The sequence below is a fragment of the Neopsephotus bourkii genome, unplaced genomic scaffold (assembly GCF_033783945.1).
Source record: "Neopsephotus bourkii isolate Nb327-2 ecotype Australia unplaced genomic scaffold, CSIRO-AGI_Nbou_v1 NB_1511, whole genome shotgun sequence".
Taxonomy (NCBI): Eukaryota; Metazoa; Chordata; class Aves; order Psittaciformes; family Psittacidae; genus Neopsephotus; species Neopsephotus bourkii.
In genome coordinates, this window is record NW_026901987.1 from 4,747,257 (window position 1) to 4,774,468 (window position 27,212).

A 27,212-nucleotide genomic window follows, 5' to 3' on the forward strand; every position below is an offset into this window, starting at 1 on the left:
CAGTGCAGAAGTGGAGAATGATTTTGTTTAAAGCAGTCTCAGGCTGAGCCATGTTTAACTACTCTTTGGAAATAGTGGGGGTCTAGAAAAAGGAGATGAAGGAATAAAAAAAAATGTTAACTTTCATTGGCCACCAGTTTACCACCAACAGTACTATATAGTTTGCTTAGAGAACTGTTTGTTAGTTTCTTGTCTAACCTCCACTTTCTTTTTTCCTTTCTGTAACTGTTAAAGACTGCATCCAGAGCTGTATTCATAACAACACACATAGCAGAGAAAGCATTACAAGTTTCAAAACAGGACTTTACACACTTTGCTACCCATCAGGAAGCTTCCTTCCTCCTGTAGGGAATGTCACATCATCTGGCTAAACCTGTTCCAAATGAAAGAACCAGGTCAAAGCAGTAACCTAGACAACTCCAACGTTATAGCAAACACTACTATTTATATATCTACTACTGAGAAGGGAATAGTTACTCCCTTACCTGTTTTAATTTCCTATTGCCCACTGAGCTTCTTTTAAGCAGATGCTGTCATGCAGTTGGTGTTTGTCCGTTCCACCAATAAGCAGAAAACCCGAGGCACTTACAGATTTTCTTCTAGCTCCAGTTGCAAGCTTAGAGAATGGGGTTGCAGGTATTATTTCTTCTCCCTTTTTTTTCATGTTGGACTTTTATTCCATTTGTTTGCTTTAGATGCTTGTGGTTTTGCCATGTAATCTAGAACATGGTCAGCTGAGCAAACTGCTCAGAATTAGTGTTTGATATTTTTATGGTTTTAATCAAAATAGTGCTGCTTGGTGTATTTTCAAATGTAACTAGGATTTGGCTGCATTTATCTGGCTAATTTTCAGAACATCGAGATAACATGCATCAGTACAGCAGGTTTACATTCAGCTTTGCAAATCAGGGAGAGCACTGTAAGAGGAAATGACGGATTAAGTATGGATGAGTTGTAAAGAGTCTCTGAGAACAGAAGGTTTACAGAATCACTGATTGCACACAGTCACTAAAACTTGTGGTTATGTGGGGAACTCAGTCACCGTAAGTTTCAGAATCTTGCAGATCCACACTGAGGTCTAAACTGAAGAAGTTTTCAGTGTGCATAGCTGAGAGTGATACATGATCCTGATATAGGATGGTTATCATTTTAGATGTTATCCAAAAACTAGAAGGAAAAACCACTTCCTAGCATGGCTGGAACCACAATTCAGTATAGTGTTCATACTGGTTCTGGTGACAAGAATCCTGAATTTACTTTTGCTTTATGGTGTCAGAAGGAGTAACATAAAATTCTCTATCTATGTTTGAAAACAGTATCAGTTTTAAGTTCAGCCCAGCTGTACCCTGAGGCTGAAACATGGCCATGTTTTGGCAGCAGGGAAAACTGCCATATGTTGCTGTGATAAAGAAATTACACTGATGCCAGTCTCTGAAGTCAGACATAAAAAATATCTAAGGGAGTATATTTGTAGCAGCATAAGCTTTACATATATATATATATATATGTAAGAGTCTGACAAGTCTGTATTTAAGGATAGCTTTTATGTCTAACAGTCACGCACTTTGTAAGTGCTGCAAGCCACAATTCCCTATTGTTCTTGAGAGAGGTTGTATACAATACATAAATCCATTGCATTTCCCCATTACAGAGAATTGCTTGCTGTCTAGCTCCCAACCTCGAATAGCCATAGGACAGTTCTATTCCTTGAATAAGTTCCTATTGACTGGCTTTTAGGTAGTGAGCACATACTGGAAATTGATAAGAAGATTCTTTTTTTAGCAGTCATTCAGCTCTGTAAATGAGAGCACAGATGTGGAGACCCTGACCATGGCTGGCAGCAACATGACATGCTCTTTCTTTTTTTAAGGTCAGTATAGACCATCAGTTTTTAGATCTCATAGGTGACTTTTAGTGCTTTTAAAATCATTAATTACTTTGACTTAATGCCAGCAGTATGTCAAGGATCTTTGAACACAAGAGACTGTTTGTATTCTTGATATGCATATAATAAAATCTATTGTAGAATCTATTAATGAAATGTGGTAGTTCCAAACCACATCTACTGCAGCTTAATGCAGAACAAAATATCCAGTACAAAATACTGATCTCAATAATAAAACTTCTGTTTTCTATTGTAAACACTGAAGCTGCTGTTTCCCATTGCTGAAGGACTGCTACTGATCCATAAAAATGACTGAGCAGTTTCAAATTCTCTCCCTTTACCAGTATCCCAAGACACATTTGTCAGATTGCTAAAAAGTTGCTGAGAACAGACAATGGATTCCACCAGCTTCTTTTTGTTTTCACTATTTGTGTCCTTGAACTCTTGAAATAAATGATCCAGCGATGCAATAAACTTGTTTTGAAGCAGAAGTTTTACTGCTGGCTCAGTCCATAGTTTCCAGGTAAAAATTTTCTTGCCCAGCAGTGATGGTGGTCTTCAAACTTCTATTTTTTGACAGTACACCAGCTAATTTCTTCTGTATCTCCTGTGCTGACAGATCCAGCTGGCTTCAGAGCAAGGACACTAATACATTTGCATTCTTTGTATATACAAACTTTGTCATTTCCACTTCTTCTCTTACATTCTCCCATATTTTTCAGCTGACTAAACCCACTGGTTGTCTCTTCCTGTATTTTTTCAGTGTGCAACATGGATCTCCTAAGAAGACATTAATTTCTTTTTATGACCCTCCATCTCATCAGCCACAGCAGAAAATTTATTTGTGTTACTCTGAAACTGACAATTCAGTTCCAGGACAATTTCCACCATATAGCTAATATATATTTAATGCTCTTCCTAATCCACATATATGCTCCTCAGTCAACCTCAACAGCTTTACTAGCAAATGGCAGAGTCATGTTTTTTTCAGACATATAAGAAAGCAGTGGTCAACAATTTTTAATCAGAGGCAAAAGACGCTGATACAACTAATGCGAATACATTAGCTACTGAACAACTGGTAGATAAGAGGCCACCTATAAAATATGCATAAGATGTCAACACCTGCTGCTTCTTCAGACTGTTCTAACTGAAACTTGTATTTTATTGAACAGACCCTTCACTTCTTCTGCAAATGTATTTGCACAAGAGCATTGTGTTGATCAACTGATTTCTTATGATCCAGTTTTATATATATATATATACATCTTTTGTAATAACAATAAATGGCTAGCTGTGCCATGAAGTTTTTCTTTGGTGTTTTCCAAAACTGAATTCCCGTATTCTTTCTTAGCTAGATTTATCTGTGCTTCTTTCAGTTCTTTCTCCTTGACTTGCAGACCTGTTTGCATTGTTAAGGTTTGTTTTTATTAACTGTGAATGGTTTAGTAACTGTTTTCACTTCTTCCGTGGCACTGATTATGTCAATATATTCTGAACTGTCAGCTTTCCTTTAAGGGCTTCATGAGTTTTCAATAAAAATATAGATTCCCTTTTACTCTTGTGCAGCAGCGAGGTCTCCTTTTAGATGCTGAGTCTCTTCAGTATCTTCATTAATAATAGCTCCTTTTGGCAGCTGCTGGTTAACTTCAGGCTTCATTATGTTCTTTGCTCTGTGAGCATATGCCAGTGTACTCAATGTTTCCTCAGGATTTATAGATGTGGGAGAAACTGTGGCAATTATTGATGTTCTTTGTTGTTCTCTGAGAGAGTCTTGAAGGATTCTGTTAAGAGTCTCTGTGTCTCCTTCCACAGCAGCAGTAATAACTCTTTCACCAGTCAGAACAGACTACTTGGTATTTCCACTTTCCCAAGCTCTTTTATGAACCACCCAAAACTGAAGTGTATTCACCTCCTGCAAGATCATCCAAGTTTATCTTCTCAGTTCTAGAAAGCTCTTGTCCATCTGCTCTGGCTTCTTTCACGTGGATAGTAACTGAAAACACAGAGTAGGAACAACCGGACTATGCATTCATGTTAGCAGCTGCAGTAGTTCTTTTTGCTGCACCTGTTTTCAAGATTTGTTAGGCTTCATTTTTGGTGTGTATTTCTTCCAAGCCTTTCACATTCGCACCTGACTTGTTTATGGGATCATCAAACATCTGCATTCCTTCTCCAGCACTGGGAATAGGATTCGGAAGATTGAAAAAGCTCTTCAATATAGATTTCCATAAGAGAGAATTAAGAAAAGAAAAAAATCAGTATTAATTTCTGAAAGTTTTTCTAATATTCAGTACAATTTATTGTACTTGGTAGCAAATCCTCTTCCCAAGCATGTTCTTCACTGAGACTCCCCTTAAGTTGTGCAGGTCTTTCCAATACCAGTTTGGCCATAAATTATGAGTGTTGCACCTATAATAAATTCATCTAAAATGTGAAAACACTCCTGCACATATCAGTTGTCTGTGGCTCATCCAGTGCAGACACGAGTTAACTGGCCCTGATAGGAAGTGGTGGCGCTGTGTTTATGTTTCTATTTTGAAACAGGCCTCTGCTTAGTATTGCAGTGCATCAGCACCGACCTCCTTTAGGCTTGACCTGGAAAAGCTTTGCATTACTACACAAAAGGCATCACATACAGCATTCAGTGCTGTGCACTCTCTGAACTGGCTTTCCAGTTTTTACTGTCTGCTCTGCAGATGAGGAATCGTGGTACTTCTAATAGCTTTTGTGGACAGCGGAACAACTCATCTGTCAGTACGTTTAACTAGAGGCCCACACTCAGAGAAATGTTTTAGGGAATTGTCATCTGAAAAGATCTTGAACTGTTCTGATGTGACATGTATTTACATTTTAATATGGAAGTGTATTGGAGATGGAGACAGAGGTTTTGATGATCTACTGGTTTTGTACTAACTGTACAAATCAGAAAACCAGAACTGACTCCCAAGAATATCCAGTAGCAAGATGCAGACTCTGCTCAGAACTAGAGCTCCTCCATGCAATTCTCAAAATAGTATGTTCTGCTACATATTAATGCACTGCCCAGTCTTTCTTAATTATATGAGTAGCTCACTAATCATTAGATTTCAGTTCTGAATGTTCTCCACAATCATCTTAGAGGACAAGTTAGAGGGCAGGGGAAGAAAAGCTCCCACTGCCTCACAGTTCCATGAGGTGAGGTTGAAAGGAAAGCAGTTACTGAGCCTCATCGCAGAACTGGGTATCATGTCCCTGCAAAGACAACATCTGCAAAAATACACTACTGCAGCATGCCTGCGTGCAGCAGGTTTATCTCTGAGAGATGTCCTTCTTCACTCTGGCAATAAGGTTTTTAAAAAGCCGCATCAAAATCCTTAATAGGATAATAAAGCACTGATGCTTTAATAAGCTGGGATGTAGTGCTCAGGCCCTGGCCTGCCCTTCTGGAGACCTCTTCCTTTCCAGCCCTATTTCTTGTCCTAAAATCCTCCTTCGCAGCTCCCCGCGGCTGACATCCTGCCGTCCCTGTGGTGATCCCGCCTCTCAGGTGCTCTGCCTACAAACTTACTGCTACTTCAGGGGCTTGACCGGACCTTCTCCCTCCACTCCTCCCAAAGGGCCGCGGCCCGGGCGGGCGAGAAGCCTGTGGTGTTGCTGGCGCTCTGAAACGCCGACGGCCCTGCAGCTTCTCGGGAGCGACTAAGAACCGCCGACACAATCCCGCCGGCCAGGCCCGGCCCCTCCGGCAGGTGCGGCCCTGCCGCGCCGGGCCGCCCCTGCGCACTGGGCGGAGCGGGGCGGGGAAGCTCCTCCTGTTCAGGCACCAGAGCTGCACAGCCGGGACGGCGGCTCTGTGGAGTGGGAGCTTCTGTCCCCGCTGCCGTCGGAACGGGGCGGAACAGGCGGCGCCACCGCTGAGCGCGGGCCCGGCACCTGTCGCGAGGTGAGCGAGCGGCCGGGCCTGAGGCGGTGCTTCGCTGCCGCAGTTACCTAATTGGGGTGGCGGGGCAAGGCTGGAGGACTGCCGCTCCGGCCCCTCAGCACCGCTGCCTGAGGGGACGTTGCGGTGGGGTGAGTATCCTGGTTGCCAGGGAGACCGTGCTAACGGCAGCTCCGGCCGTTGTGGCGTCCCCGGGGTGACGGCGGATGCTCGCCTCAGCGGTGCGGCCGGACCTGGGCTCAGTGTAACTTCGGTGGCGGTGGGGAGGACGAACCGGAGCCGGAGGGGGAGGCTTCGCGGCGCGGTGAGTCCCGCTCCCTCCGGGGTTGTGTGGGGACGTGCTCCAGGTGCTCGGTTTGTGGTTGTTTCCTAAAACATGGCTCTGCTGCCTCGAAGCGGGAGATGAAATGCAGTTCCTTATTTAACGCGAGCTATTCTCTTTTTGTATCCCGACTTGAAGGTACTCGTTTGAGGGACAGAAATAAGCTTTTTCTCCTTCCTGATGTTTAAATATGGGAGAATTCCTAGCTGGGAAAAAGCTAGGCACCTTGGTTGCTGGAAGATTAAATCTGCAGCACTGGGAATTTAAATGGTACTGCTCAGGGGGTTCAATGCCTAGCTCAGGTTGGGGAAAGATTTGGCTCTCTGCTTTAAATCTCCTATTTGGTCGATCTGGAGCAGTTTTACAAAAAACAAATCACAGGTTGCAGCGGTGCTGCATGTTGCAGTGGACACGTTGCTGCCAGACTCCCTGGGCATGGATGGAGGGTGAATTCAGCCTGCAGAGCAAATCCGGCTTGTCTGTATGGTCTCTGGCAGAGTCCAACTGACAGTTGATATACATAACCATTATACAAACACTGGGAAGCAGTATACTTTGGCACTGTACACAGCAGTAAAATGTGGAGGAAATAGGGCTACAGTTTAAAACTTAGCACAGTAAGTTAAACTGCAGGTGTTGATCTTAGCAATTAGTACGAATATATATATATATTTAAGCTTATAAATTTCTCTGGCTTTGTAGGAGGTAGGAGGATATCTCACAAATGTATCAGAAGCAAGGTGTTTTATTTGTGTAAATCTAATGAGAGCATTTTTTCAGTCATGCAAAACTCAGTTGTAGACCTAGAGGTCACAATCCTGTTAAGTGTAGCGCTTAAGGTAGAGTTAATGTAGCCTTCCCAGTTCCAAGGATCCATTCTGTGATCTGCCTGCACGAAGCAATTAGCAGGGGCAAGGCCTCTGGGGGGTCTTCTACAGTTGTTTAGTTATTATCCAAAACCAAGTTTACTATTTAAGTAGATCCTACAGACATCCAGCAATATGCCAAACGAATAATGTAGTTGACACAGATGCTTTAAAATCTAGCAGTATATCTGCTCAGTCAGATCTCTTTGTTTTGCTTAAGTTTACAAATTATTAGAAATAATATTTTATTTAACTTTCAAAGTATTCTGGAAAAGAAAGCCCTGTCATCTTTTGTCTCCTTTTCGGGTTGTGAATAATTTGATGCTATTTGTAAAGCACTTTGCAGTTACTATGTATGAAATGTAAAGCTAGGTATGGCTACTCTGAGAAGCTGCTAGGGAATAATAAGCCCTTCCTTTAGTAGGACACTAGAATAATGCAATCATGCCATTTAATGGATGCCTCTTAAGTATAAGAGTTCTTTAGATGCTTACAGTGTTCAAAAAATATTTTGTTTTATTGTGTGTATAAGAAACAAAAGTCCCTGTTGCTTTCTGTATAAGCATGCATGGAGAAAATGTGCATTTGGGTAGCTATTGAACTGACCTATGTGGGGAAAACAGTACTAATATTTAAAGGGGGAAGAAGCTGCCTCAGGGTTTCCTTAAAAACAATCCAGTTAAATTTGCAGGTATATTTTGCATTTAGTTCTGACAGCAAACATGTTCAAGGAAGAGAATTTTAATACAGAAATTGGGATATTGTTTAACTCTTTATAGATCAGCATGCTATATGAACACAGATACGATTAAGCATTTTCTTTACTGTTAGAAAAACATGCTGTTCTAAAAATAAGGATGTGAACAGCTGTGTTTGAGGTGGCAACTCCTGTTACAAAGTCTGTATTGCTAAATGTGTAAGTTAACTTGGCTTGAGGTTTGAATTTGAGCACACAAAGAAACTTGAGTAACATTGGGGAAGGTGGTTTTGGTTTAGTTTTTTTCCTCCCTTATCATTCCCTTTGTATTAAGGTGCGCAATAAATCTGCATTTACAGTAAGGAGAAATATTGTTGAAACATTGGTAGCAGATGGAAATTTAGGCTTGCATGGGCCTTTACTTGCAAAGTAAAGTGAAAAGGATTTGACCAGAGAAAATGCAGCATTCATTAAATCAAATGATGCTTTTTGTTATCTCCATTTTTGTTTTGGAATGACTTGCTTCTGCCTGAAAAATCAGAAATTGATTTAATGTAGCTTCTGACACTGATGATCAGCTTTTACAACTAAGCAAAAAGGAATGTTTTCAATATGAAATTGATGGCACTGCTGTGGTGATTTTGATTGACTCTGCTGACTAGAATATGATTGACTTAATGGCCGAGAATGACAGTAATTTAATGGCATGCTAGGCTGGAGAAGTGATGATTATAAATTGGACTAGAAATGGGAATTGGATTAAGTGACAAATGAAATTAATTTAGGCAGTTGGGTGAGAGCAGTTGACAGTGTTATCAGGAGAAACTAGCCATAAATATCATACACTGCAATTATGTTCATCTACAGTAACCACATAGTTGTCTCATTTTAATTCTTTTTTAGTGTAAAGAAATTATATTTCAGATTTCTCACACATCTAGTTCTTTTATATGGCGCCTGCCAGTGTGTTCTGTGCTCTGAGGACTTCAATTACTCTGGAACTGATTGTGGGGACAGGGAGGGGAATCTCATGTTCAAATTTTAGTATCTCACTTCCTTGGAGATGGCTAGAGAAACGGTGCCAGAAGACTAAAAATTAGAGGTTTTCCTAACAAATAATTCAATTTTTAGAAACATTATTTTGATTTTTATATTTATTTATTCCCCACAAGAATTATTAACTGCCTGAGATGAATTTCTTGAATTATCTGATAATTATACTTAGTGAAAGACATAGGATCCTTGACATGGCAATTTCTGTATCTTCACTTTGTGTTCTAGCTTTTGTGGCCTTTTGACCACTTATGAGATAAAATGAGGTCTGATGTTGCTTCTGATGTTCTATATGCTTACCCATTTGCAAGAATATGTGCTTGTAGATGGGATGCTTTAATTTTACAGGCTTTTACTAACTTGATTTCAAAGGGATTTTTTAAAATTTTCTTATCAAATTTAGGTTACTGAAAATCAGTAAGGAGCAAATAATTTTCACAGTGTTTTTTAAACGTTTTTTTAATTTTGTTTAAATGTGGGCTCATGAGTCGGATCTACCTTTGACTGAATTTTGGGTGAACAGTTAGAACCTTCAATTTGAGAATAAATGTGCTTTAGGAGAGAATTTGAGGGACATTCTTGCTAAGTCTTTGAAGAAATTCCATAGGCCAGAACACCTCCAGGGGGTAGTTTCAAGAGAAGAAAATGAAGCAATGCTGTTGGAGTTGGTAGTTTAAACTGGGAAACCTGGAGAGCTTTGAAGCTTCTGTTTCTGGGTGTTCTCATGTGGATCAACCACCCTGAATATGAATCTCCCTGACCTTTTAAAAAGGGAAATACCTAATGTAGGCCAGGTAGGAGCTGCAGCATGTTCTGAGCAGATGCAAGTCTGTGTCCCAGGGAGTCTGTGTCTTTGCGATTTCCAACATGCATGGAGGAACTTGGTGCTGTTGACTGCTGAACAACTTAGCCAAGAGTGGAAAACGCTGGACATAGCAAAGATTTGACACTGAAGTTCCTTACCAGACTTTCTGTAGACAGGACTGTTTCTTTCTTGCTAAGAAATTTTGTACTCACAGTGTAGCTGAATTAGAATATCTTTTGTGCTCTCTGATGTCAGTGGACAGCTAAGTCACTCGAAGAGCAGTGCCCTATGGGAACTGGTGCAGTACTGGTGGGTCTTTGTACATTGCTAACTCTTCAAAATATGTCTCTCTGTTGGCTTGACAAATAAAAGCTGTCATTTCAAAAAATTACATTCCAGTAGTGAATGCCATGCAAATTCCATTCACACTTGTGCCAATTTGAAGATATTGGCTTGGATATCAGCAGTTGAGGATTTCTCTGTGATAAGAAAGCAACAAAATATGTAAACAGTTTTGAGTAAAACAAATTGGAGGCTTCAGAAAATCAATAATACTTGAGAAAATATAATGTTTCTCTTATGTTAGGTGACTTCACTGAACAGTTATGCAAATTGAGAATGTGTTCTGCCAAAATTTCTGTAGCAATATGCTGCAGCAATTTAGAAGAGCTTTAATTGTAGAGAATGAGCCTTATAGGGAGATAAATATTGTAAATATTTTGATTCATCAGCACTTACAGGTTGAGGTTGTTCTGAAGGGTGCCTTTTTCTGCAGCCATCTGTCTTTATTTTTCCTGACAGGAATGATGTGTATAGTTGTGGGTTTTGACAGTGTAGAAGATGTGATGTTGCAGCCTAATTTACTATTGTGTTTTTCTGAATGCTGTGATTACTTAGGATTTATCTTAAAAATATGTATGTGTATTTTTTCATCCAGTAATATAAACTGTAACAGCTTCAATTTTTCTACCCCCTTGAACTTCCAAAATAGCCTTTCATTCTACTCTTCAGAAGAGTATGCTTGAAAGCAAATTCTTAGCATCACGAGTTCAGGTAACGGGGGGGGGGGGGGCTTTTGTTTTAAAGTTATCATATCTAAGAGTGATTGAGGTCCAGTTCTGCTGTGTTGATATGACTTGACTTCTATCCAGTTTGGTTTCTTTCTCTTACAGAAATGGTTGGTTAAGTGTAAACACATTGCTTAAATTAATAACAAATTTTTGAAGTGGACGTGAGCAAGCTTATGGCCTTATTATGTCTGAAACATTTTCCATCAGGATTCACCTCAGGTTAAGTAAAGTAAAAGGGCTCCTGCCCTTCATAAGCTACACTGGGATTGTACCTGGCTTATCAAGACAGAACAGATAAAAACCTGTGGTTGAAGAAATGTCATCAGGATACACAGAATGTGTACTTTGCTGGTTTATTTTTGAAATTCTTGAAAGTTAGGATTAACATTTTTTCCAACAGCTACATTTATATGAAGAGAGTAGCTTTGAATATTTTTAAAAGCTATGTTAGATCAGGAAAAAGTGAAGTTTCTAAATAATAGACCATCCCTTTAAGGATTTTTTTTTTCTCATATTATACTTAGTTTTGAAAGCTCCCTTTCAGTTACTGATCTTTTACTTGCATAAAACAAGAAAAACAAGCAAACAAACAAAAAAAGATAACTGAGGCGATGTTTTCAGAGCAGAGCTGGGACTTCATCAAACTGGGGAGATCATAATAGAGATCTTAAGAGCTAAAGGCTGAAGTGTGGAACTTCCTTAGTGGGGATAACAGTACCTGTTCTGTGGGTTTGGTATATTCCTTAGATGAACTCTTTTCCCCTCCCTCTTGCCCCCATCTTCGCCCTCCAGTAGAAAACTCAGGCAAACAAGCAGGAAGGGAATAGAAAGGCTCCTTTCTGTCAGGGTCTTAATGCATCAGGACTGGAGGCTCCTTCGACCTGCTGGTCACACTCCTTTTGATGCAGCCCAGGATACGGTTGGCTTTCTGGGCTGCAAGCGCACACTGAAGCCGGCTCATGTTCATTTTCTCATCGACCAGCACCCCCAAGTCCTTCTCTGCAGGGCTGCTCTGAATCTCTTCTCTGCCCAGCCTGTAGCTGTGCCTGGGATTGCTCCAACCCAGGTATAGGACCTTGCACTTTGCATGGTTAAACTTCATGAGGTTGGCATCAGCCCACCTTAACAAGTGTGTCAAGGTCCCTCTGGATGGCATTCCTTCCCTCCAGCGTATCAACCAAACCACACAGCTTGGTGTCATTGGCAAACTTGCTGAGGGCGCACTCAATCCCACTGTCCATGTCAGCGGTGAAGATGTTAAACAAGACCAGTCCCAGCACCAATCCCTGAGGGACATCACTCATTACTGGTCTCCAGCTGGATATTGAGCCATTGACCACAGTTCTTTGTGTGCGGCCATCCAGCCAGTTCTTTATCCACCGAGTGGTCCATTCATCAAATTGATGTCTCTCCAACTTAGAGAGAGGGATGTCATGTGGGACAGTGTCAAATGCTTTACACAAGTCCAGGTAGTTGACATCAACTGCTCTACCACTGTCCATCAGTTCTGTAGCCCCGTCATAAAAGGCCAGAAAATTGGTCAGGCAGGATTTCCCCTCAGTGAAGCCATGCTGGCTGTCACCAAGCACCTTGTTGACTTTCATGTGCCTTAGTATGCCTTCTAGGGGAATCTGCTCCAAGATTTTGCCAGGCACAGAGGTGAGACTGACTGGTCTGTAGTTCCTTGGGTCATCCATTTCCTATTCTTGAAAATGGGGGTTATATTTTTCTTTTTCCAGTCGTCTGGAACTTCACCTGACTGCCATGATTTTTCAAACATGATGGCCAGCGGCTTAGCAACTTCATTTGCCAGCTCCTTCAGAACCCGCGAATGGATTTCATCAGGTCCCATGGACTTGAGTAAATTCAGGTTCTTAAGATGGTCTTGAGCTGTATCCTCTCCTACAGTGGACCTGGGGTCTTCATTCTCACAGTCCCTGCGTCTGCCTTCCAAGACTTGGGTGGTGTGGTCAGAGCCTTTGCCAGTGAAGACTGAGGCAGAGAAGTCATTCAGAACCTCAGCCTTCTCCAAATCCAGGGTAGCCAGCTCTCCTGATAGCTTCCGGAGAGGGCCCACATTGTCCCTAGTCTTTCTTTTATTTGCAACGTACCTGTAGAATCCCTTCCTGTTATCCTTAACATCCCTAGCTAAGTTTAATTCTAACTGGGCCTTAGCTTTCCTAACCTGGTCCCTAGCTTCCCAAACAACATCCCTGTATTCTTACCAGGCTGCCTGTCCTTGCTTCCACTTTTTATAGGACTCTTTTTTCATTTGAATTTTCCTCAGCAGCCCCTTATCCATCCAAGGAGGTCTCCTGGCCCTCCTGCTGCCCTTCCTCTAGTCTTGACACAACACTCCTGAGCTTGTAGCATGTGATCCTTGAATATCAACTAAGAGTCTTGGCCCCCCCTGCTCTCTAGGGCTATATACCATGAAACCTTACTAGGCAGGTTCCTGAAGAGGTCAAAGTCTGCTCTCTTGAAGTCCAGGGCAGTGAGCTTGCTGCATGCTCTTCTCACTGTCCTGAGGATCTCGAACTCAACCATCTCATGATCATTACAACCAAGGCTGCCCTGGAGTGTCACATTTCCAACCAGCCCTTCCCTGTTGGTGAGCACAAGGTCAAGCATGGCACTTCTTGTTGGCTCTATTACTTGCAGAAGGAAGTTGTTTTCCACACAGTCAAGGAACCTCCTGGATAGCTTGTGCCGGGCCATACCGTCATTCCAGCAGACATCAGGGTGGTTGAAGTCCTCCATGAGGACAAGGGCCTGCGAGCATGAGACTGTTCCTATTTGTCTATAGAGCGCTTCATCCACAGAGTCCCACAGTCATGACCCCATAGCTGTTCTCTCTTTAACCCTGACCCACAAACTCTCTATTGACTGCTCACCTGTCCCCAGACTGAGTTCCATACTCTCCAGCCTATCCCTAACATAAATAGCAACTCCTTCTCCCCGTCTGCTGGGCCTGCCTTTTTGTAAGAGCCTGTAACCTTCCATTCCAACACCCCAGTCACAGGAGCCATCCCACCATGTTTCTGTGATACTTATATCATATCCCCATAGACCTGTACATATCTCTAATTCCTCTTATTTGTTCCCTATACTATGGGCGTTTGTATAGAGGCAATGACAGAAGAGACTGAAGATGAGAATGTCAGGCACAAAACCAATATAGTTTATACTTCTTGCAGCTCTTCACATTTCTACAGGATTCCAAATCTGGCATAGTGCAACTCTAAACTACCTTAAAGGGAGGAAAACTGCTAGACAGGCCATTTGAATTTACTGTCTTTACTCTTCACTGTGGACTTGCATTGATCTTTAGTGGTGTTGCTGGATAAGTGAAGAGAACTAAGGCCGTAGTAACTGAGCCTTGTCATTTATAGTTCGTAGCAGTTTAAGACCTAAATACTTCCAGCTTTCCACCTCCCTCCTCTTGTGTAACAGGGCTGGTAGAGTAGAGCACATGCCTGCATTTTTTTCTAGTTTTAGGCACTGTCATGGAATGACAGTATGGGTTTGTACTGTAGTGCCCATGGGATGATAGCAGCGCAGTCACTGCCTGTACACTCGGGAAGGGAAGTGAAAGCATCGTCAATGGCATAGACTGCTTCAGTGAACTGCACTGTTTCTACCTTTTGTCCTGTCACTGGTCTGTGTGCTGTGAATTTTGAAGGTTGCTGCTGAACACACGAAGACTGAATTTTCACAGGCTGCATACTTATTTTTTGAGATTTATTCTTTGGTCCAGGTAGTGAGAGAGATTACAATGTGATTAACAAGGAGCTCATAGCAAACCAGATGAAGCCCTGAACATTTAAAAGGAGATGATAAACCCCTGTTGGTTTAGCTATGGTGATTTAAATATAGGACAGATTTAAATATAGGAGAGAGGTGAAAGGTGACCTTTTGTTGTTTGCTTGTTTGGGTTTTTTTTTATGTGGTGGGGTTTTGTTTTCTTCCTAAGCCACTTGATATAGTCTGTGGGAGGGAGGAAAAAAGGACAAGGTTTCCAAACAGAAATGTTTCTTTCACATAGACATGAAGAAGCCTTAGAATTCTAAACATTTGTCTGTTTCTTTTCTAATTTAATTTCTGATCCTAATTAAAGATCAAAGATTAAAATAATTTAAGATTCTCTTTTTGGGTATTTTTCCTTGAGCAGAGGCTTTTCTCCAGATAAGGAAAAGTTGTGTCTCAGACTAAGGAGGTCGGGGAAATGTTGAAGAAAATCTTGAGCTATAAATTTAGAACAACAAGAAGTCCCTGTAGGTGTTCTCAATTATTTTCCATCTGTTTATCTGTATGATGCACATGTTTGAAAACTGTCAGAAGAAATAGGCTTTATCAGAACATTCAATCCAATGGACTTATGTTCCCTCATGCACCCTGTCTGGATATGTGGAGAACAAGAAGTTGTGGATCAGTCTCCTTGCCTTTCTGTCATGGTTTGATATAAGATGTTCTGGTTTAAGCCCAGCTGGTAACTCAGTTTTGTTCTCAGGCTAAAGTAAAAAATGCAGCACCAGCTACTAAGAAGGAGAAAAATGACTGCTATAGCTGAACCCAGGAGAGATGTCCTGCAGCAATACTGGCTTGAGGTACTTATGATCCTTCTGCTCTCCTGCTGCAGTTTATTGGTCTTGTGTTTTGTTGGCATCAGTGTTTGTGGAGGTGTACTATGGACTGAATCACCAGTATACCTCTTAAAGCTTTAAGGGAAATGAAAACCACCAAAACTTCCAAAAAATTTGAAAAGCAACCTCACAGAAGTCTCCATACACTCTTTAGCCAGGTCAGGAAAAAGAAGGAAGCATAGAGGCCGGCATTGCTGCTGAACTTGTACCCCTTTTCCCTTGGAAATGAAAGAGCAACCAGTTGCTTTACCCTGTAATGCAGACTAGAGAAAAACATGTTGACTGTAAGTTTTCTTTCATATACTAGGGGGTAATAGGTGTTAAATTAGTGTTTATATTTACCAGATTCTTGCACTGAATTGGAGTAAGCAAATGTTTTTACTGCAGCTTGCCATAAATAAAAAGAAGCAGTATTTGGAAATCCTGACCAGCTTTTGTGTAGGAGAGAGCAATCATAGCAAACTGTTTCTGTGAGAAACTGAAAACAAATTAAAGATGAGCTGTTGTTCATGGTTTACAAAGCAGAAGAGATTGTGCATAAAAGAAAGAAGTTATTTGCAAACACTGAAAACCATTATTTGCAAACCTGGGACAAATTTCAGTAACAACTCCTGTTCTCCTTAGTCTGTAGAAGATATTGTGAAACCCAAGGCAATGATTTAACCAATGCTGGCCCTAGAGAAGTGTGGAAATCTTCTCCAACTACTGCCTTCAATACTGCTAGAAGTCTTGAATCTCCCCACGGTGTTTCCAAGAACATATCCTACCAGTTGAAGTGTTACAATCTTGCAGTCACAATGTAGCAGTTAGCTAAAGCAATCCTTTCTGCTAACAAAACTTTTCATAAAGGAAGGCTTTTCTTTCAGTGCTTACATTAATGAAATTATTACTTACTACATTGAAATTATTTTCCTTGTAATTTTGTGTTGTCATTTTTCAGTCTAGCATTACTGTCCAGAGTGATAGGTAGGCAATGCTCGGATGAGTGGAGTATTCATTTCCAGTTGTGCAGCTGAAGGATAAATGGATTTGTGAGCTGTTTTGGGGTGGTGGTGTTTTTTTTTTTTTTTGTTTGTTTTGTTTTGTTTCTTTTTTTCTTTTTTTTTTTTTTTTTTAGCAGGAGCTGTTAAATGACACCAAATCCCCAAATCAATATTCCGTTTTTACATTATACTGAAACTTATTTTTTTTTTTTTTATTCAGAAATGTCCTGATATCTTAATAGCTGATAACTTGCAATGGCTTTTTTGCAACTCTTTTGTGGTTTTCATGCAACCACACCTGTACCACAAAGAAAGTCTCTAGCCCTAAAGGATAAGGGCAGACTCAGACCAGAAATGACGCTGATGAAGTGATAATAAAAATCATGCCTAAAGCTGCACCTTTTTTTAGTTATTCTCTTTGTGGAGCATAAACCTGTCTTAAGCAACCTTGAGGTCTTCACAGAGAATCTCTTGGTTGTTGGCTTCTGCTGGAACCAAGTAGGCTGAAAAATTGTAACCACAGATCAAATGGGTTTGTGACTGGTGGCAGGAAAAAGAAATACAGTGTTTTACAGAAAGGATGAAACCTTCCATATAAACATATTATCAGGACATACAAGTTGACTATGCTATTTAGAGGTACCCACTTTGTTCTGAACAAAGTAGCAAAGCCTGTAGGAGCAGTACTGTTAGTACTGTGCTTCATGTGGATAACATTGAGAAACTACCCAGATGTCTTTGAAAGCCTCTGAATTGGGCTGTGTTGCACGCAGGTAAAGTGGTGATCCTTTAGGAATTGCAGATTAGTAAATTCGAATCCAGACTCGAAAATTTTATTCTCTGTGAGAAATAGACTTCAAAGACCACGATTACACAATGGTAAACTGGGGAAATACTTGAATGCTAGCAGTATTGCTGTATCAGATTTCAAGTCATGTCTGAGGAGGTTTGTATGGTCAGTAATGCTTACTGATGGAATTTCATAAATACTTAAGATCAAACAGCTTCTTTTACTTCTAGTTGGTTTGTAGTTTGTGCTCTTTCTCTCCTGGAAGTATATGGGAAGAGCCTTTATCTCGTTATCTCAGAATCAGTATAAGTTCAGAAGTAAAAGCTTGCAATTGGTTTTCAAATATAACCAGTTGTTGCATGAAAGTATGCTGCAAAGCTAGTCATAGTGGTGATGCAACAGCTTCTGCCTGGTCACTTGCAACACTGTCAGATCAAAGGGTTAAAGAGCTGCAAGGTAGAGAACTTTCAAACCTTTTTGTAACCCCGCCCCCCTTTTTTCCCCCTCCCTCCTTTATTTTTTCATTTATTTATTAACTAATTTATTTATTTATTTATTTATGTATTTATTTATTTATTTATTTATTTATTAGAGAACAAATGTCTCCTGATTAGGTATGGGTGACTGTAGTGTTGCCAGGTAAATGAATGAACCTGGCTAAAGCTAGAAGTCAACCCTTTGGTTATAGTGACTCAGGTCATCTAGATGCAGTCCTGCCCTTCTTGGCTGCATTCAGTATGTTGCTGTCCAAAGATGGAAAAGAAGCAATGAGTCTGTGTTTGGATTGCTGGATCATGTACAATGCAACTGCTCAGTTTCTTGGCAAGGTGAGGAGCAGCCTGTCGCCTGCAAATTCTCTGATTCAAATCCAGGTTCTTGTGTGTGCCATTTGGTAAAGAGAGAAATCAAACACCATTTAATTATCCTCTTAGTCCTTGGATCTATCTGCAGTATCCTTAGGCTTAGTCATTGAAGGAGATGGGTGCGTACTTCACAGCATCTTTATTCCAGTCAGCACCTTTTGGGCCAGTGTGTCTCTGCTGTGAGCTCAAGACATTGATGAATAGCTTCCATTTGTTATTCAATGGCTTTTAATTTTACTGTTGTCAGCCTGAAGCATTCAGGAGTCAGTTCTCAGGCATCAGGAATTAAATAAATTCAGACACTTTCCATTAGAAGTCGTAAGTCTGGGGCTAGATTATGTTTTCAGGCTTCTCTTGGTAATTTTCAGACCTATAAACTTTCTTCTGTGTTTGAAATAAATGCTCCAGGTGCAGTTTGATTCCAGGAGATACATTTGGTGACAGGAAAGGAAACCACAACTGTTTTAATTTGGGTTTTCTTTACCTTCAAAAGTATTTATTTTCTGATCACTGCTTACCTTTTTTTGCAGCAAAACTTTTCTGTAGTGGTAGAGACTGAATTAGCATTTTTCTTCCTAAATCAGTCTATCAAATTTTGATTTAGAAGGTCAGTTGCTTTTAGTGGTGGTGGTGTCTTTTTGCTTTTTCTGGAGATATACTAGCACTGATAAATCTAAATTTTATTATTTGCTGTGGACCAAATGTAGAGGCAACATAGACAGCTTCCATGTGTGTTAGAGGCTGGGAATGTAAACGAATGAAAAAGTAATTGGAATAAAAGAAAATCTCAAAGAGTCGTGATACAGTGTAGAAGTCAGAATGAACTGTTCTATCCTTAAATGTGTCCATGGAGAAAATTTGGAGGAAAAAATGTCTTCAGGGTTCTTTTGTAGAATCTTAATGTTACCATATTCAGGAAAATCTTCACTGTTTTCTGGGATATGGTAATAACAGTAATAGACCACTATTGTCCTTTCTGTAATTCATGGTCGCCTTTGTTTTTGAATTCCTCTGCCTAACAGTGTAGTTTTGATAGGCATGTCAACCAGGGCTTCTAGGAAGACCGTCTTGGAGCCTACCCACAGGAAGATGCAACTACTGGCTAGGTTGGCTTTACGCTTAACACTGTTGATTTGGTGCTGAATGAAGTGTATCTTCTCCAGGGACTGCACCTGCCCCCACTTCGCTCAGCTGTGGCTTGCCATTGCCTGACTGCCTTTTCCAGTTCTTCCCATTCAAAGCCAAAGATCTGTTCCATGCTGAAATCCTAGGTATGAGGGCGGAGTGTAAAAAATTATCTTCCACTGTGTAATGAGCTCAGTTCCTTTTACTGCAAGGTGGTGATTAAATATTCATGATTGATTATTTAAAGATTTATTTTTTTCTTTCTTCAGTAGGGGGAATGTTTTGTACTTACCCTTGGAGAACTGTTTGCCAATAGCTAAGCATTTCATAATTTGCCTATCTGCATCTGTAGGAGTGATCTAGCATTAATATTTCACTAACTTTTTTCAAATATATAGCAGCATTTATTGCAGCAAAGTATGAAACATTGCAATAAAGATTCACAGAAATGTAGGCTGTTAAACTGTGAATTTAGTCTGATTCTCATGGAAGACCTCGACCACATTATTGATGAATTTGAAAATAGCAAAGTTTGACCTAAAATAAATAGTAGGGTGTGATATATTTTGTGTAAGTTAATGCATACTGTATGTTCATAATCTTCTCAGCTGTACCATAGAGAATCACACAATACACAGAATCATCTAGGTTGTAAGGGAGCTGTTGAGATCATTTAGTTAACCCACCCCTATTCAGGTAGGGTCAACTAAAGCAGGTTGTCCAGGACTGTGTCCAGAATTGATTTGAGTATCTCCAAGAATGGAGACTCCACAACTTCCCTGGACAATCTGTTCTGATGTTTAACCATCCTCACAGTAAGAATTGGTTTTTTTGTGTGTCCAGGTGGAATGTCATGTGTGTTAATTTGTGCCTATTACATTATGGAAGAAGAAATGTTTTAACTTAAATTATGAGTAGCTATTTGCAGCATTTAGTGATTTTTAACATGGTAATTATTGACTAAATAATTTTTTAAACATACATGTTATTTTAGAAACAAGCATTCCTAGAGCCTTTTTAGATTTTATCCTTTTTTGCATTGTCATGTATAAAGATGTCGTCTTAGCAAAAGCTGAGCTCCAGTTTTCTCCAAGGAATTAGGCTTGGCACGGTTTTATATTTCTTAAATGCAGTGGGCTTCTAGTGATTGGCATGCAATTCACAAACTTCAGTTTGGCATTTAGGAGTGTCTCCACAAATCATCTTGTGTTTGGTTCTAGGAGCAGTATACACAAACTCCACAGACTTGTTGAGCTTCCCAGTTTACTGTCCAGGCAGTGACAGATTCTTGAGAATGAAGATTCTCAACAAGCCACAAGAAGTTTACATGTATATGAAGGGAAAAACAGGAGGTCACTTTAGCTAATAGGAAAAAGTCAATGGTGTATGTGTTTAAAATTTCTCACTCTTCTGACAGTAAACACTTAACTGTAACCTTGCAGTCTTTAGTGGTTACCAATGTTCACAGTGCCCTTATGAATTTAAGTAGCAAGGTGTTTCACAAAAGAAGTGGTTTACTTATTTCATTTGAAATTCAGGTTCTCCTGGTTTGTTTTGATCTTGTTCTTTTTTTTTAATAATCTAGTAAGTGTTGTTACAGCACCCGCCTAATAATGGCTCTGAGTTCAGTTGTCCTTGCTGTGATGAACATTTGAAACTGTTTCTCTCACTTCCTACAGTAAGTAAAATAACTGTCAAACTACAGGCAGAATTAAGTACACATGGGATGTTTGATTCTCTCCTGCTGTTGTGGTTTATTGTCCAATGAAGAATATACACTTTGGGTCAGAAGGAGAGTGAGTAAGAACAGGTATATCCATTCGCTAGTGATGGAGGTGGTTCTAGGGATAGGGAGACCTGGTTCTGTCCTGGGAGCTGGGACCAAAATGTTGAATTGGTGTTTTGAAAACAGGGCTGTACTGCAAGTTTCATGTACAGGCTGGTGCACATGTATGAAGGAAATGGGAGATTTTTGTTTACTTTTTCTTGTTTGGTCAGCTGTAAAGCAGAGCTGATGTAAAATACAGATATTCAGGGTTCTCTGTTTAGAATATCTCTGTATTCACTGAGTACTTCTATGTGTTTCCATTACTGAGATGAGGTTATTCTTTCCTGCTTCCGTGTATTTATGAAATAGAAAATGTAATAAATAGAGAAAAACAAATTTTCTAAAACTACGTATGATGGTTCCAATGTTAGGAGTTTGCGACAACTTTGAATATTCTAGCACACCACTTGTGCTTGATGTAAGGATTCTAAAGCCTTGTTTGTGCTAGTAACTTTGCTCATTCCATGCCAGAGCTTGAAACTCAGACATCCCTCTTAGTCAAACCATTGCAACAGTCTCTGGCAAGGTCTCGTCCTGATGACCCATCTAGTGCTCTCCCAAAATAATTCCAGGCATAGCCTGGGAGTTAGTGGGTTTTCCCAATTAGTTGTTTGAATATGGCTATGTTGTTTTGGGAGCCACAAGGGACAAAATGTGGGCTAGTTGGCTGTATGGACAATGGAACCAGCGCTGGCACAGTTAAATTGGCTAATACTGATGAAATTTTCCCAGCCTTCTGAAGATGCATGTGGGTGAAATTATCTGCACTTCCAATGAAGAAGTGTCTAGGATTTCTTTTGGCCTGTTAAAGTATATGAAAAATTTCATGCTAATTTAATGATATAAGGTAAAATTGATAGTGTTTTTATTGAACAGTTACCGTGTGACTTGAATAAATTGTCAAAACAGAAACATGGAGGTCAGTATCTGTTGCAGTGGTGTGATGTTTGGAGAACTGCCAGTTGGTCATACTGTTATGTACAGGCTTCTTTCTTCTTCCTGATTCCTGCTGTTGAAAATACCCACTGAACAGCAAGTATTTTATGCTATTATATGCAAGTATGCTGGGAGTCGGAAGGAAAAGACTCCTTGAAATAGACTGGTCACTGTCCTGGAGGTAATTATCTTCGAGTCAAGTTCTGCCACCTCGTGGCTACTGAAGGTCATTCTTAGAAGGTGCATGATTACTTAGCTACTGGTACTCATAGCCTTTTTCCTTTAAAATCAATGAATGGTTTTTTTGAATATATTTTCTCCACAATATTTTGTGGAGAAATTTGAAGGACTACTGTAGGTCCTGTGGAGATATATAAATTCTCTGTGCTTTTACTGAAAGATACAAATACTCATTCTCTGGCAAAGCCATTAATTACTATCTCATGATAGTGTAGTATGTAGACACACAACTGGTCACCTGGACACCTCAGTTATGCAAGGTGCATATGCAGCAATCACGCTTTTCTTAGGGGTTTTGTGTGGTTTTAAGCAGCAAATATGATCAGTTATCTTTCAGTCATATGATGAAAATGATTAAGTTAATGTAGACTAATTGCCAAGATTATATACTATCTACAGTACTGTATACTTCTGTCTGACATAAATATTCCATATGCAGATTTGACGGGATTACAAAAACATACCCATGTATTTTTTACTCTTACTATTCTAGAAAAGAATGATGGTTGTGTTCAGTAAAAGCACCTTGATGGTCGTGACAGTTAAAACCCCAAGGCTTATCTGAGTGAGTCCTTGATGAAGTTGACAGCGTTTCAGAGCATGCCTTGCTCTTGTGTGACAACTTCAGTGTTCATTTCTAGAGTTATCAGGAGAAATAATTATGATCTCACTAGTTAAATCTATATTGCTTTCTACTATAAGGCATTCTGACTTAATTTAGAGAAAACATTTTGCAACAAACAGGTCAAATTTCCCAGAAGAAAAATGCTTAGGTTTAAAGAACAGGTTTGGGGGGTGTGTGTGTGTGTGTTACTCTGTTAGTTTTTATCCAATGAATATGCAAGTGAAATAACAAAAGAAAGTTCAGTTACAGACTGCTGAACTCATCCTGTCTTGTCTTTTCTTGAGGTCTACAGGAAAAATCTTGAAAGCATACTTCAGCAAAGTAACTGAAGATTTGGGTTCATACCAGCAGCAATATGCCTTAAAACTAAAATACCAGAGAGTTTTCACCCTGTCACTTTGCAATGACTGGAGACTCAATGTGTGGTTTAGGTATTTTACTTTGAGAGCGCTTTGCACAGTTGTTGTTCAAGTTTCAGAAAGACGAGGAAATTAGTAGAATTATAGAATACTTTGGTTTGGAAGAGGCCTTTAGAGGTCATCTATTGCAGTCTCATGCAATGAGCAGGAACATCTTCAACTAGATCAGGATCAATATGTGATGTTTTCGTTCCAGCCGTTCCCTAACGATGACATGTGGGTCAGCTTTAAGGAATGGACTTCTTTTGCCACATGAGTAATTAGTATCATAGCTTAAATGACAGCAACAGTGAGTAGCCTTGACAAGCTAAGCTGATAGTGCACAATGTTGTGTTATTACAATTGTATAAAACTGATATTAAACACACATCCTGGAAACAAATGTGTTTGGAAAGTCATCAGACTCCAAATGTGTGGCTTCCAGTAGAACTGTGGACTTTTTCCTTTCATGGGTAGTATGCTACTGCATTGAGTTATATGATTGCATGCAGTTTTAACAGTAGAATGCAGCAACCTTTTGGTCAAGTGGTAGTGCAGGTAAAATTTGCCTGAAGGCACACAGATGACCATAAACCTGGCTTTTTATTTTTTCTTTTTTAATCTGAATGCCTGTTCAGAAAAAAATATTCCAAATACAGATGTATCCAGATACACAGAAGATGTAAAGCTACAAAGAGGATATAAAGATGTGAAGATCTGGTTTTGCTTATACATCCTTTATCCCTGTGGTTTCATTTTAAAATTCTGTGGTTTAAAATCTTAATGATTCTTTAAAGTCAGATGGCAATTTGGTAGTCATAGACAATAAACTTACAACTGTATCTGGTGGCCCAAAGATAGCAATGACCTTTCCAGTCTCACAAGAAAATAGTTTGTAACTAATCAGAATAGTGTAACAGCCTGATTTTGGTTTGTTTTGTTTGTTTGTTGGTTGGTTGGTTTGCGTTTTTTTTTTTTTTGTTTGGCTTTTGGTTTGTTGTGGTGGTGTTGTTTTGTTTTTGTTTTTGTTGGTTTTTTTTTTACTATGTTTTTACTTTATAATTGATTTTTCTGGATGTTTTCTTGCAATCTTTTGACCGACTCCTATTTTTCCAAACAATCTAGGTTTTCCATTTTTTTACTTCGCTGGTATTATGTTCATTAAATCTAAGGTATTTCTTCACTACTATGAATGTTTTCTCTTGAAAGTCACTATATTAAGGCACTACATTAGATGAGAATCTTGTGGTTGAGCTGAGTTATGATTTCACTAACAGCAGTGGGAAGTGGCAGTTTTTCTCACACTAGTGACATTCTTGAATGTTTTTGTATGGAATGAAAAAATCAATCTTCAAATATCTCAACAAAAAAGGGGAAAAGTAGTGTCTTCTAGGTAAGGGGGAGAAGTGCTCAGAAGAGCAAGTTTGCAGTCAAACTTTCTTTTAGCTGTTTCCCTTTTGACAAATTAATTTGAGAAAGGACAGCATTATCTTCTAGTTTTTTATTTTCTGTGAATAATAAGCTCATATATTCCTTTTCCTGAAGTGACTTTTACCCAGAGAAGGTGAATTACAGCTTGAAAAGATGATTTATTCTGACTTGTTAAACCTAGAGTACTTTAAAGATAAAACAAAAAGCTCCTATGAATAAGGATCTAAACTAGGACAAAAATTGCCATGGGTAAATCTTAATGGTCTATCCCTGTGTCTGTGACAGTCTCCTTAAAGATCTGTTATGAAGTCATTCTGGAAGGAAATGGATGGAGTGTACTGCTGATAGTTTTAAATGTTGAATTTTCATTTTAAATAAAGACCAAATTTAAACCAGATATTTGAAGTTGTCAAAGGGAAAATAACACTTAAAAGAATACAAGTGCCTTATGTCATGACATATCTAGTTGGTTTGAAATTTTGTTTTCCTATAGGAAAGAGTAACATGATGCTTATGATCCCTCAGTTCATTTTTGCAACTGGTTTATGATGTTCTTTCTTCTAACTTAAAATGAAGAAGCATGGAAAAGTGAAATTAGTTTTCAGTACTTAAAATACATAATTTGAAAAAGAGAGCCTTGAGGGAAAGAAGATAACTAATTGAAAATAGCTACTTGAAAATGCTAAATCTCTTGAATTCCTTATATATTGAGTATTTCTAGTCTTGTTAACAGTCATTTTGCATATGAACTTTCTTAAGTTTCTGTCTAATCTAGTTTGGCAAACTGCAAATTTGATAAAAGTAATGTTGATTCACCATTTTCTAACATAACTGAAGAGTCAGAATTAAGAATATTAACAAACGTATCTAAATGAAATATTGCTAACTGAATGATATATTATCTGTAGTCATGGAAACAAAAAACATAATCACATCTAGTGTATAAAATATTACACATCAACAGGTTTTAATGGTTACTGAAAACTGAGACCGTTTAGAAAGATAATTAAAAGCTACATATGTCGAATGAGATTAAAATCATCCATTTCCAACTGCCCTGTCATGGGCAGGGACACCTTCCACTAGACCAGGTTCCTCAAAGCCCCATCCAACCTGGCCTTAAACACTTCCAGGGATGGATCAGCCACGTCTTCTCTGAGCAGCCTCAGGGTTTGGCTAGTTAGTTTGAATAAGTGTTAAAATTGATAATTTAAAATAAATTTTTTGATAGGTAGGATTGTTTTAAGTAATGTGGAAATAGATGAAAGAGTGGCTTTTTCAACTCAAAAAAAAAAAAAAGAAAAAAAAGAGAAATTGAAGGGCTTTTCACACACTAGAGGAGTAATACTGAAATAATACAGTGACATTCTATGAAGTTTAATGGTAAATAGATGATCAGCAACCTTATTTGTGATTAACTGGGTAAAAGCCTTCTCTGTACTACTGTAAAGGACTCCCTAGTTCCCTAACTTTCTCACAGTATTGTTTAATAGGAGATGAATAATGTAGATCTTCCCAGAAAGGCAAGCCAGTCTTTCTGTCGCTGTGTTAATAGGTCTGAAGCAGCAGGAGTTGTTGTGGGGAGCAGAGCAGTACCTGCTTTGTTCCACTTGAAGACGCCCGTAAGGGTTTTTTGCAACCTGCTCTCCTACCTCACTCCAAATATGGACTGTCAGAAGAGCAGTGGTGTCAAATCTGGCTGCAATGAAGGTTTCTGTATGATAGCTGTGTGAATCTCAGTGAGCTGTCTGACATATATTTGGCTCAAATTTTGTGTTGCAAAAATTCATAGTTACACTTTTTGGTGAGGGAAAAGGTCTAATTTGCTGTGTGATTTTATGACCCGTCTTTAAAAAGGGTTCTGATGCTGGCCATGATTGCAAGAAAGGGTCTTGTCTGTTTACAAAAACATCATAGAATTATAGTATGGCAGCTTGGAAGGGACCTCAGGGTTCAACCTTTCTAGACAAAGCATAACCTAGACAAGGTGTCCCAGCACCCTGTCCAGTTGAATCTTAAGTGCCCTGTAGCTGCCTGTTTCACTTTGATTTTTCTCAAATTGCAATTTGTCTGCCTTTGCCAAATTTCTGGGAAGGGCAGAGCCTTACTTCTCACACAGCAGCACAGTGCATTACTTGGAACTAGAGGCAGATAAGCAGAAAGCAGGTGTATGGAAAGAGCAGCCCAGCCAAGGTAGAAGAGGATCCTCCTCAGTAAACTGCGATAGCTAATGACCAATGATTAAGTGGTCTGTACAGCTCTGTTAAAATGGAATTTTCCGACTTCTAGATAGTCAATAGACATCCCGCTTTCCATTTATGATGAAAAATAATGCTTATGTTCAGTGAGTTTATATTGAGGGTGATTGTAGCTCGGTCCTTATTTGCATAAAGGAAATATGAAAATTGTTGATGAAACTGTCAAAGTGATATTTTTTTATGTGAACTTGAATTATGTAGAAAAGATATATTTTCAGGTTATTATTAATACACATTTCCATTATGAATATCTTTTTTTTTTTACTAGCTTTCAAGACAAAGCAAGCATGATTAGAGGGGAAGAAATGTTTCTGAGGCATCAAATCTGAAATACAGAGCCTGTTCATGCACAGAATTAGTCCTTTGATAGTCTGGGCTATGGTTTAAGTCCCTATTTACAATCGCAAATACGAGCTAGGAAAAAAAAGCTTATTGGGGGATAAATAGTGAATTTTGTGGCATTCAAGTTTAT

The 27,212-nt window shown here is 39.4% G+C and overlaps 1 protein-coding gene and 1 pseudogene across 3 annotated transcripts in view; one reads left to right on the forward strand and one right to left on the reverse strand.

Moving 5' to 3' along the window:
* Positions 1 to 1,504: 1,504 nt before the first annotated feature.
* LOC133221095 (kinesin-like protein KIF11-A) lies at positions 1,505 to 11,399 on the reverse strand (annotated as a pseudogene).
* The window catches only part of KLHL32 (kelch like family member 32), a 123,001-nt gene continuing 101,822 nt past the window's right edge, over positions 6,034 to 27,212 (forward strand). For all 3 annotated transcript variants that reach the window (XM_061369843.1, XM_061369844.1, XM_061369845.1), the window contains exon 1: positions 6,034 to 6,111. The gene's annotated coding sequence lies outside the window, so the exon portion shown is untranslated. The remainder of the gene's footprint in view (positions 6,112 to 27,212) is intronic.